At 38.2% G+C, this 13,248-nt stretch overlaps 1 long non-coding RNA gene across 1 annotated transcript; it reads left to right on the top strand.

Annotated features, from left to right (window-relative positions):
- The first annotated feature begins 3,324 nt into the window (after positions 1 to 3,324).
- Positions 3,325 to 7,242, top strand: LOC120533682. Its single transcript, XR_005634597.1, has 3 exons — positions 3,325 to 3,447; positions 3,819 to 3,905; positions 7,210 to 7,242. It is a non-coding gene; the product is annotated as an uncharacterized LOC120533682 (long non-coding RNA).
- Positions 7,243 to 13,248: the final 6,006 nt, after the last annotated feature.

Below are 13,248 nucleotides of genomic sequence, written 5' to 3' on the forward strand. Positions count from 1 at the left end.
CTGAAAATACAAATACAGTTATGTGCCACACGATGTCCATTCAGACAGCATCCTACAATATGCATGTCCGTAGTCCCTTAAGTTTATAACAGAGTTCAGAAATCCTGATCAGAGAACGGGACATAGTGCATGTAACTGGAGGCCGAAATTGCAACAGCTTCCCACTCATAACACTTATATCTTATATCTCTTGCATAAAAAGTGATTGTACTGGTAGTACTGTACTTTCCATTATTAATTTTAATATGAACTTTCCCTATTTAAAAATAAAGAGTTTACCTTATAACAATGAATGCTTCAGTTCACAGGCAGCAGCAATCGATCTTGTGTAATGGGTGCCTCTGGAGCGTTGTAGTGTTATTTCTCAGTATCTAATCAAAACAGCTACAGTACTGTATTCAGGATATCTTTGCTAAGTACCATATATAATAATGAAATGGCATAACATCCTATTTAAGAGAACGTATCATAGACGTTAAGTGCTGGATGCCTTTATTGCTATTACAAACAACTGCTGTTGAATGCAACATTTCAGCATGAATGAAGCTGTCATTTTCACATTTCCTACAAGAAGATCAAGGTTAAGAACAGAACATGACCTCTACTGCAATTGAACAGCCGCTTTATTAGGAATGCCTGTCACAGTCCACAGTTGACCACGCAGTGAGTAACAGAAGAACTTGCGCTGGCAGCGCAATTTAAAATAGGTCCATATGTACCAAGGCAGCATGAGAGTGGTGTGTGTGTGAGCTTCAACACAACTTGGTGGCCAGTGTATCAGCATTAGTGATACTGGACCAGCAGCTATGAATGGGTCTTCATACATAACTGGATCACATGGGTGAACTATCCTTCAAAATATATCCAACAAACTCCGAAGTTAGCCTTTGACGAAAGGGGCCCATAGAGTGGCAGGGGTACCCAACGCTCCCTAGGGTGGAATAAAGTACAGGTTCTATTACTAAATAAAGAACCAAGGGAAAAATGTTTGGCCCAAAATGAAAGCTTCATTGGCTAAAAACACTATGTGGAGCAACTGTGTCTGTGCCACGTCTTAAAAATGCCTCCTAAGGTCACTAATTAAGCGTTGGTGTGGTCACTAAATAAAATTCCCCAAGGGGAACTATTTTGAAATGAAACCTAACCTAAGGGCTCCCCCTGGGCAAAAGTTAGATGTGGTGTGGATTTGTATACTGGACAAACACACAAACTCATCTTCAGCCTTACATATTAAAAAGTGATGAGGAGAGCCAGACAGCATGTGGTGTAGCCTAACAGTGCCCTTCAGTTACCCACAGGAATATTCTTCAGTTCTCCAGCTCTTTGGCTAGAGAGAGCCATAACACTACTTTGCTTCAAGTAAACCATGTACAAAAATAGAGGAAAAAAATAAAAGCAATTGTGAAGTAAATGATAACCAAAAAATAAAAAGCAAAAAGAAGGAACTTACAAGAAAACAGTTTGATTCTGAAAAAACAGCAAGTAACATCATGAAAACAACTGCTAGCAGTGTCACAAAAAGATTAGAAAAAGCTGTCAACTCACATACTTCAGATCTCCTCTTTTAAAGAGGACTGCACTGTCACATGCAAGGGTCGGCATTCAGCTTTGGGATGTGTGGACCCAACAGTCACTGTGACGCTGTTAAACAAATATGGTGAGCATCAAACACCAGCAGAGCACCGAGCACAACAAAAATAAATAAACAAATCTCTTAAAATAAATAAAGTACCTGGCCAATGCTACAAATTGTGAAATTTCACAGGTTGCACTGGAGTTAGGATGACGGACCTTAACATTAGTGGACTGGGAAAAAAAAATAGTCAGGTCTGACGATTCCTTGTTTTGCTTATTTATACTGAGGGGGAAGACTGTGAAAATTATTCAAGTTCCTGGATCTGCATGCAGATTCCTTGTGTTGGTGTTGTAATGGTGTACTTTTCTTTGTGTCACAAATGTGGCTTTTTGATTCAACTAAAGCAACCAAAGCTGCTGAAAATCTCAGTGGTGTTGGTGGACTTGTTGTTTTCAGCAGGCTAGTGCTCTGTGCTGTCACGCTAGGAAAGTCCTGGAATAGCTCAGAACATTGTGTCTAATAACACAAGCTCTACAGTCACCATGTCTCCTGCTAAATGGGCATTAATAGGATGAGATGGAATAAACCATTCAGAGTTGAGATCTGCCATCTCTTAATTTTCCTCAGCTAACACCATCCTTATGTCACCTAAAGTCTGTATTCTGAGAAAATGAAGCTATTTTGAGGATAAGTAGCAACCAACTCACTATTAAATTAGTGTATTCTACAAATATGTTACGTGTTGGTTGGACATGCAAAAGTTTTTTCTGTACATGCATAGCTGTAACCTGTACAGCCATATGACTTGAGCTTCAGAACAGGTCATCCACTTGAAGGTAAGCATGTTTGGGTCCGGCCAGTACTTGGATGGTAGGAACATCTAGGAACAGCTTGTCTTTCTGTACCATCAGAAGACACTTGCCCTGTGGTCTGTGGGTAGATCAAAATGCCCCTGTGGTCATTAAAGATCCCTGGGCATCTTTTGAAAAGAGTATGGCTTATCCCAATGTCCTGGCTAAATTGCCCATCAAGGCCTTGTCCATTCCAGCCCTATATCATCCCCTGTCTCTCTCACAGTTTGCCACCTAATATCTAATGTGTGGTTTGTGCACTGACACAATAATGGCTGCTGTCGCATCATCCAGGTGGGTGCTACACATTGGTGATAGTTGAAGTTGTTCCCCTCTGTCAATGTAAAGTGCTTTGGGTTGCGATAAAAGCGCTACATAAATGTAAATAATTACTAATTATTATTAATTACACATGTTAATATTACTAGTTCTCTGAATACTAAATTAGTCACTCGGTATAAAACTATATGCTGGCATTAAACTGACAGAGTTCTTCTAGCTAAGCAATATTGTGTACCTTCACAAATAATTAAATGTGGCACAGTGGACAGTGTTCTGCACATACTGAATTTCTAAAGGCATTCTCTCTTCCTTCCACATTCCAAAAACTTAAATCTTTGTCTGGAGCCTCTGAATATGCCTGTTATGACTGATAGTGTTTGAGTGTCTGTAGATGAAATGGAGTCTCCGTCAGGGTTGTTTCCTGTGTTGAATCCACAACTGGCAGGTTCTGTCTTCAAGTTGACTCTCTGATAGATTTATTGTTCCAAATGAAGCTGTCACCGATCCTATGCTTTTTAGAGTAGAACAAAATAACATGCATTTTTTTTTTACTTACAGCTCCACAGTTTACTTTGAGTAACATGAAACTGTGGACAGTTGGCTCTAGTGCGCTTCTTTCCTGGGTTCCTATGACTGTGTTTGGATTTCAAGTCCTGAGTTACAATGTCCGGTGGAGATGTTCCAATGAGCAGTTCAGCCTCACTGTCCCTGCAAGTGAAAGCTCAATACTTCTGACAGGTGAGGGTCACACTAGCCAACATTGTTGTTCAAGGGCCCAGGGGTACACTCTGTGATTTATTTATTTATTTATTTATTTAATTAATTAATCAATTAAGGAAACATTATTTAGCAGTTTGCATCGATAGCTCCTGTTAAAATGCATGTTCCTTACAAGGGGGATCCAGGGTACAAATATGCCAGTTTTCTAAAGTACAGTAATGTCATTTACAACAAATGATTAGTAAATGAAAGTTCAAAGGGCACCATTGAAAACTCTGCAAATACCCAAATCAAAGAAAGCAGCGGCCCTTGTTTGTCATTTAAACACACTTAAATGTTTGAAGCAGCCATTGGTAATTTTCACAGACCAAGTCCTTATAATTTTCCAGGTCTTAATAGATCATCTTTATGCACTGTCATGATCCAAGTCAACACAGATGGCTCACCAATGCCTCCATTTTCTGTTTTCATATATGGTAAGTAAAAGTTATCTTTTACAAATACCTGCATGTCCTGTTTTTGGAAATAAGATTAGTACTCTATGATCCTCAGTTCTCTTTCTACAAGATGTACCTTTTAGCTCCAACCCAACTTGTCATTCATGTCACATGGGTTTGTGTTACATATACAACTATATTCATCTTTGTAACATTTGAATTCTTACTCAGGATTTAGGGTGCATTTTTGGCAGCACTTTAATAAACGGGCCTCCTGTCACATTGTACTTACACTAATACTAGTCAGTAGTATTTACAGAGTTAGCTAGCTGTTGATAGCAGGTACAGTACTTACATTAAAGAGACAATACAGGTAAGCACACAATAAAGTGTGGAATAAGAAAGAGAAATATATACCCACACTATAGTTACATAAAGACTTTGGTCTCTCTAACACTGAAGATAAGCAGAGACGGTACTGGGTAATGACAGTGTGGGTACCTCAAAATAAAAGATGCAATATGATGTGCTGCTGCATTTTCCATTTGAATGGTGAAGGGTCACTAGGGTGCAGCCATTCATTCATCCATTTTCTGAGCCAGCTTACTCCAAATCAGGGTCACAGGGAGATGATTGCTATCCCAGCAACACAGCATACAAGACTTACACACCAATATTCACTTGTGCTGGAACAAGTTAGAGTCATCAGTTAACTGTTTGGGATAGGGGAAGAAACTGGAGCATATATATAGATATGGGCAGAATGTGCCAACACTCCACAAGGTGACTGGCTCAAAGACTTGAATGTGGAGATGTGGAGTGCTTATCATTAGGCCTCTGCTGTCTGTGACTCACATTTGGAACACCAATGGCTAATAAATCACCAGTATGTGACGGTACTCCAACTGACGCATACTAAATTGGTAATAAGTAACATTATAGGCAGATTTATTTTTGTTTGTACTTGTTATTTAACCTAGAGACAGTAATGGGGTTCAGATCCCAGCTACCACGCATGGCACATGTGTATGCTGTCCTTTTATTTTCACTGAATTCATTTTTGCCATTAAGTTTAAGGCAATTACCTATATTAAAAGTGTTATTACTTTTGCATCCCCCCGCAATCACAAGTTTGAATTTCATTAACGTTGCCATTTTCTGTTGTTTTGCATTTGAGTTGCTATGAAGTTTCTGTGTAGTAACATCAATGCTACATGATGTCATGAGTAACCATGTATAAAAGATGGTGGCTTTGACCTTTTTCTTATCAGTGTTTGTGATAAACTAAACAAACCCTAAACGTTTCAGTCATAAATATATTTTTTTAATCTTTTTTTTTTTTTTTTTTTCAAACGTTTGCATTGTTTTTGACCTCATTCTTTATTCTAAGTTTGGGTCTGATAATAATATTTAGACTTGTCCCTTAGGTGTTTGACTCCCGCTGTTCTCCTGAACCTATTTTCTCTGCCCTTGTGGTGTGCCCTTTAGTTCTCAGCACAACAATAGCAGATTATTTTTTGTCTGTGTGGATTTTGCGTGTTTTTTGTGCGTTTTCTCACATTACATGCTCTCCCACATTCCAAAGACAACCCTCATCTTTTCCTTATTGATGACTCTAAATTGGGGCCGTGTGACTGTGTGAGTAAGTGTGGCTGGTGATGGACTGGGGCCTGCCTTGAGGTCCGCGCTTTAGACAGACTCTGGTTCTCTGTGTTCATGAATGTGAATTAGGCCAGTTCGGCAAATAATTGAATATAGCCTTTTTAAATGTACATTTTTCTTGTGACCATATACTGCATTTGTTTGTATTTGATCAGTATAATTACTATCCAGCTTGTATGCTCCAGGATTGTTGCTAAAAAAAAATCAATGAAACACTCAACAAATAAAATAGCATAGTATTGTTAATGTCTACATTATTGTAGTTTTTAGTGGTCATTAATAAATAATCAATACAGCGCTAAAAATATTTAGTATCCATGCTGTATGTGAAATTTTGTTAAAGAATAGCAATTTAAGTCCAATTAGTTATAATTTAAAACTCCTGTAAAATCACTCTTCATTTCAAGATCAAACAAATACAGTCCTTTTATTTCTTCTTCATTCTTTAGATCTCTTATCCTAAACCATCAGAACTAACTTTGCTTCTCAATCTGTTTGGGATTCATTTTCAGGAAGTTTTTAGAAAGCCTAGAGCTGTGAAAGAAAGAAAGAAAGAAAGGCAGGCAATCTTATGTATGTAGGTCATTTAATATTTTCAGTGTGTACAGGAATGACGGGTCGCAGAAGCATAAAAGTTGGGACACCAACTGGGTCATCTCATTTAACTGAATAAAAATCTAACAAAAGAATCACCTCTTGGTGTTGTGCAGTCAGCCCTTAGGTGAAATATAAGCAAAAGCTATTTGTCTCTTAGCCACAGAAATAAGAGTCGTTTCACTGGAGCTCCATCTGGCAGGTCGCTCTGATTGTAAAAAATGCCTCCTTCTGGGCAGCTGGGCTTCTTATAGCTGACTAACCAGAAAGGGCGGGGCTAAGTGTCCTAACAGGGCGGTTTATCAGAGCTAGGGGAGAGAAGGGGATGTTAGTAACAGCGCCCCCTCTCGCCCTGATGGGTTATCACATACCTCGATCGAGGCCGTGAGGAGATACTCCAATGCACGTCTGTGACAACAGTTTATGATTGCCTTCAGTTTATGCCCAGGCATTTTCAGTACCTCATTCGTAGTTAATGTCACAAACAGTGTCCGTTGTAGGGTTTGCTCCTACAACTTTGTTGTTTCCAATGTATTGAACAAATAGTATTAATTTTATATGACTGCTTTGACAGTAAACAGTATCACATGATGCTGTAGAGAACGTGCAGAATTACAGTAAATTATTAGAATGAAACATTCAGCCATCTGTTACCAAACACTTATTCCATGGCAATAAAACTGAAACACAAATACAGAGAAGAATGCAGAATGGAAAGACACTAGTAGGAGCTTGAAGAGCTCCAGACCAGAAAAATAATGTTGTGGAGACAGAGGATTCAGTGCAGCATAGCTGAGTCCATCTTACAGATATACTGTAACAGCGCAAGAACAGGTTTACTGCATTGAACTAATTATGTTTGTTTATTACTTTTTTAAAAGATTGGACTGTTTCTCGATTTGAAATGGTAAACTGTGGCTGGAAAGTTTAATCATTTTAATGGTATAAAACCAGTTCTATGGTAAAAGACAGGTGGACTTTTGTGGAAAAATCTTTTCACTGCTTTTTTCTGTTTATTTTTTGTTTGAGATTGTATGTTCTGTTTCATAGAAATGTTCAAGTGCACTCTAATTTTAATTTCTCTCAGGTTCATGTGCTTGTCCAACAAATTTAAATACTGAAGTCAGGACAACTGGAAGCATACAAGTCTCCTGGAATTCGCTGCTTCAGTCCAGTGACGAATGCACTTACAGTTTAAATTACTTTGACGTTAGAGTTCCTGAAGTGGTGAATGCAATGCCTCTGAGCAGTTCACTCACACAAGTGTTTTTAACAAGTAAGTTAGTTATCTGCTGTTCTTCCATTTTCTACTTTCTATTTTCTGTAATTGTGTTTTCTGCAGAAATAAATTATGTTCCAGTATGCTAAATACACAATGACTGAGTGCTATATCTTCTAATAAGAAAACAAAATTAATATCTGGGTTTGTGTTTCTTTACATTTTTTAAATATAGTGGTGAAAATATTAAAAAGTTGTTGCCTACGTGAATGTGTTTTAAACAAAAATATATTTTTAAAATCTCTTTCATTATGATCACTTTGGCAAACCGTATTAAGCAATGAAGTTGACAAAATGCTCCCATTTTATAGTTTTAGTCTGAAGTTCAGGCAAAGGATGCTGGAGCTTTGAGTGAAATCTATGAGGGGCCAATGCTGCCATTGCAAAATCTTCATGCTCTTCAATCAATCTGAATATTTTTTACTTTAAATGGCATGAAGATCACTAAAACCGTTTATACTGAAAGATAAAGTGCATTTATTACTTGTTCAGATATAACCCTCTCCCTTTATTTTATATTATATTCCAGGTTTGAAGCCCAACTGCACTTATGCCGTGTACATTCAGTGCATGTCTCAGTTTCAGATCACTTCCAATATCAGCTATGTCACTTTACCAGGTAGCCATAATTTTTAATCAATAATCAGTAGCTTTTAAAACATTACATATTGTATTGCTAACTTTTATACTGTAGACCATAAAACATTACTTATAATATTTGTAATATTCATGTAATAAGCATAGGCTTGCATTTATCTACTTATAGGACTGTCCACATTACAGATGAATGTTGAAGTCTTGAAAAATCATACAACATCAGCTGTGGTCAGCTGGGACTGGTCAGTCGGTGGGGTCCAACCTGCCACATCTTTTATCATTTCCTATGGTGTGACACTGGATAACAGCACTGGATTGACTCAAAATGTGTCGGTGTTGAGTAACACTAGCAGCATTTGGCTAACAGGTATTTTAGAAATTGAAAAAAAGAAAACATGAAGATGGTGGTACAAATGAGATCTCATGCTTTCCATGCTTCGTTATTTGTTTACAGGATAAAGTGCCACTTTGGAAAGGAACTGTTCAAAAACTGCTGTTCACCTTATTATACACAGGCAATTATGAAAATAGTCAATAAAACGATCATGACATTCTGACATTATAAAAAAATAATTTTCAGATGACCTAGAATTTTGAGCAAAACATTTTTTGATTAAAAAAGTATCATTTCATCTAGTAATGTGTAGTAGATATCATTTTAGAAGAATAAACTTCTTGCCCCATGACATTAATAAATATATCTACAAAGAACATAAATGTGCAATTTCTTTATAGAATGAGGTAAATCATAACCTAAAGTAACTTTTATCTTGCATTATAAGATTTCACCATAGTGGAGTGAGGGAAACATGTGAGCCATTGTGCTTTTGAGTGATCCAGATGAAATAGGTAGGACCTGCTTAAGAAACAAGTGCAAGGCAAATGACAATCCAGGAAGAACTGAATGATGGTCAGGCGAAAGTGTAGCTCTCATGACCTGTCCAAAATAGTAATGTGGCAATGCCTTCTGAGGTCAATTTGAAAAGAATGGCTGAGCTATCACTTAATCAGCAAATAGACGTTGTTGTGATAATATGATGTGAGGGTTTGCAGGGTTGCAATTTTTGTAAAGCATCTTCCTTTTGGTTGGAATTCATCATCTTCTTCTTCTAAAATGTAATTTCTTTTTTTGTAAATGAAGTCAGTGTATTTTTAATTTCAAATAGGCCATTATTAACACTAGAATTACCAGAGCCTACGAAAAAACTTGTAAATCCAGCCCACCTTAAATCCGTTTGCACCTCTCCGCCAGCGTCTTTCGTCCTGTAAATGTGCCGATTAGGACAAGCAGCAAGCAGCCTAATATGCCATCCCCCCACCACCTTATAACGTGCTCAAAGTTCTCCCAGCTCATGCCTTGATTATCTGGGAGTGAAGTGCTAGAGTTATAGAGTGAAAATAATAGATTATTTGGAACGCATGCACTTCATGTGTGTTCCATTTCTACAGTAATCTGTGTAAACACATTGTTAAAACAGAAATGTTTTACATATTTTAGTAGTAAATGAGAAAATATAGGGATAAACTATATACAGTAATCCCTCCTCGATTGCGGGGGTTGCGTTCCAGAACCCCCCGCGATAGACGAAAATCCAAGTAGAAACCATATGTTTGTGTAGTTATTTTTATATATTTTAAGCCCTTATAAACTCTCCCACACTGTTAACATTATTAGAGCCCTCTAGACATGAAATAACACCCTTTAGTCAAAAGTTTAAACTGTGCTCCATGACAAGACAGAGATGACAGTTCTTTCTCACAATTAAAAGAATGCAAATAGATCTTCTCTTCAAACGAGCGCCGTCAGGAGCAGAGAATGTCAGAGAGAGAGAGAGAGCACTCGCAAAGAAAAGCAAACAATCAAAAAATCAATACTTGTGCTTTTAAGTTTGCCGCGGCATTTTTAGAGGAGCGTCAGTATCTTCTAAGCAAACAGCCTCTGTGCTCACATCTCCTCCGTCAGGCGCAGAGAACGTCAGAGAGAGAGAGCGAGATTAAAGCAACAATCAAAAAATCAATACGTGTGCTTTTAAATATGCGAGCACCGCAATAAAGCGGCATTTTTTTAGAGGAGCGTCAGTATCTTTTAAGCAAACAGCACCTCTGCTCACAGCCCCTCCGTCAGGCGCAGAGAATGTCAGAGAGGGTGAGATAGAGGCAGAGACAAGCAAACAATCGAGCACCGCGCAGGAAGCATATCTTATAGCATTGAGGAGTTTTATTTAATATGTAATACGTGCTCTGATTGGGTAGCTTCTAAGCCATCCGCCAATAGCGTCCCTTGTATGAAATCAACAGGGCAAACAAACTGAGGAAGCGTGTAGCATAAATTAAAAGACCCACTGTCTGCAGAAATCCGCGAACCAGCGAAAAAATCTGTGATATATATTTAGATGTGCTTACATTTAAAATCCGCGATAGAGTGAAACCGCGAAAGTCAAAGCGCAATATAGCGAGGGATTACTGTATTGTATGAAGCCTGAAGTCCAAAGATCAAATAAAAACTTTCACAAAAGGTTCCAGGATGGTACAACACCTTCCGTGGCATAGCAGTAAGATTCACTGACTTGTAATCAAGAGTCCCCGGTTCGATCCCAACTGCCTCCTATATTTGCCATTTTCAGTAGTGAGCTGCTCTTATTGTTAATATTATACAGTACACACATACACTTGGTTTGCGTCTGTAACAGACCGTGTACATTTATAGAACTTGTAAAAGTTACTAGTTTTTTTTCACTTTTATTCTCTCAATCACGATCACAATACATGCTACCGCCCTAGGGATCTGACGCTGTTAGTTTTTATTTGAAATTGGGAATAACTGGATGTGAGTGGTGTTTTGAGGCAATGGAACTGAACATTCTCTGATTTGGAGGGATAAAAGCTGACACACTGCCTTCTTCGTATCTCACCGTTACTTGATTTATTTTATTCAGTTTTATTGAGTGTTTCCTTCTTACGCTGAATTAGTATGTACCTTATGGTCCATGATGTCAAAAACAAAAAAACAGAGACATAGGTATATATGATATTTAGAATAACTCATTTTATGACCTGTATAGAACATTTCGGAAAACATTGTGGCACAGATGCAGCATTATTCATATTATTCATATTCATTTGCATAACATCTTGCGCTTGTAATCAGTGACCATGTGTTTTTTTTTCTCCGATCTTGCCAGTCCCCACATTTTGCTGTATGCTGTTTCTTTTGTACTCCAAGACATGCAGAGGAAAGAATAGTACAGAGAGGTCAGTTCTGTGGTTTGTATTACACACCTGAAAGAATGAGACAATATATAGTATGTGAAAACATCATCGCACTAATGCAATATTATTTGAAAATGAACAGCGTCAGATCGAGTGTGAATTTATGCTGACGCTGTTACTTAGAGTCAGATCAGGAGGGGTGGGGTGGTACAGCGTGATTGTGATTGAGAGAATAAAACTGAAAAAAACTTTTACAAGTACAATAAATTTATACCAAATGTCCCATATACATGTCTCTTTCTTTTTTACTCCATGCTGCGTTGACATCGTGCAGCAGGAGGCGTGAGCTTATTCCATGCGCGCAGGAACACGTAGGTGGCCAGTTGCTGTGTGCTATAACACACTTGACCTGGCGGCGATCAACGCACATGTACTGTGCAAGGCATGCACGGGGGCCACTCAGAAAAGAAGAGTGTTCATGGCTCACCTTGCAGAGGAACTTCGTCGTCGCATCTTACTAGAAAAGGCGATGGAAAAAGAAAGCTGTGAGCGCGGCGATTATTTATTTAAAATTGGCCTCTTGACATGAGCTGTGGACCCACTATACCACACATGGCCGTAGAGTGCTTGGCACTAATGAACTACTATAGCATCAGCATTCATACCAGTTTTTTACATTTTACATAAAGACAAATGCTATAAAATGGAAAGCCATAAAGGTACATTAATACTGTGTATAGGTGGTGAACTCAATTTAAGGAGCTTAACTGATAAGTAAATAATGCAAGTTCTCAAATTTTATTTTTATTAAACATATGCAGCATATATAATGAGTTATCTCTGCTTGTTGCCAAATGTGCAGATCGATCTTCGAGTTCCACGTCAGTATAAGAGAAGTGTGCCTTATGCATGTATAATTAGCCACATGGAGAGTGAAAGCAAACCTTAAAAGACACTCCCCCCAATATAGAAGACTCTATGAAATAATAATAACAACAAAAGATTTAGTACTATTTACAAGTCATTTTTATCATTTTGATAGAAGACAAAATGCAAAGCATCAGCACAGATATTTTGGAGGTCCTTCAGTGTGACTTCAAAACATAGAACGAGCCAGCAGCTTCGATCACGACACACCACTTAGAATTTTCTGCCTTCAACTCTTCCAGGGCTGAATATTTTTTCAAAAAACTAAATTTTCTGAAAAGCACACAAAGCTATAGTTTCTCATATAAATCAACATAAAACATCTTTTGCTGCATGCAGTGCTCTACCGTGGCAGGGGCAGTGCAGGAGGGGCGGGGGTGGGCTATTTTCTGAAACCACACAATGCCATAGTTTCCCGCGTAAATCAACATAAAACAACCTATGTATTTTTTCTGACTTTTGACTACGATTTTGGCATTTCCACTTTATTTTGACATAATATATATTTGTGTATCTCAGACTGCATTATTTCTTCTTTGATCTCAGGTTGGCATGGTGGTGCAGTCATTGGCACTGCTGCCGCACAGCTCAGGTCACCTTTTTGGTCACAATAATTGGCAGACGTTTCCCTCGCCCTCGTGGAGACTTTAAAGATGAGTGTACCATTATAATCCAGTCAAATGTAGTTCAGTTAGCCTTTCCCCATTGACTTCAATGCATTTCACCTGAGTTCGGCGATATTCACAAACACTTCCATGGTTTTTCCAAACTCAAAGCAAGGCAAACACCATGGAGTTCTCTCATCACTATTCACTATGTTTGCAGCCTTCATTTATGACAGAAATGAGCTGCCAGAACACATCACTTCGTGCCCCACCAAAAGCACAGTCTGAATGGAGTAGAGGTTCATTAAGCCTCTACAGTATAAACTATCATCTCTTAGACTGAGGCCTACTGTCTCTGACTTTGACTAAGAGCCATCAAGGAGTTTTCTTTTTTTTTGTTGTTGCCTCTCCATTGTTCCATTTAACCTTAGTGAGTTGAAGGCACGACTTGTCTATAGGTGTCTTGCAATCTTTGTTTTGTTTTTCACACCTTCAGGCAAGGACAAGC

Source organism: Polypterus senegalus, chromosome 8 (genome assembly GCF_016835505.1).
Source record: "Polypterus senegalus isolate Bchr_013 chromosome 8, ASM1683550v1, whole genome shotgun sequence".
NCBI classification, from domain to species: domain Eukaryota; kingdom Metazoa; phylum Chordata; class Cladistia; order Polypteriformes; family Polypteridae; genus Polypterus; species Polypterus senegalus.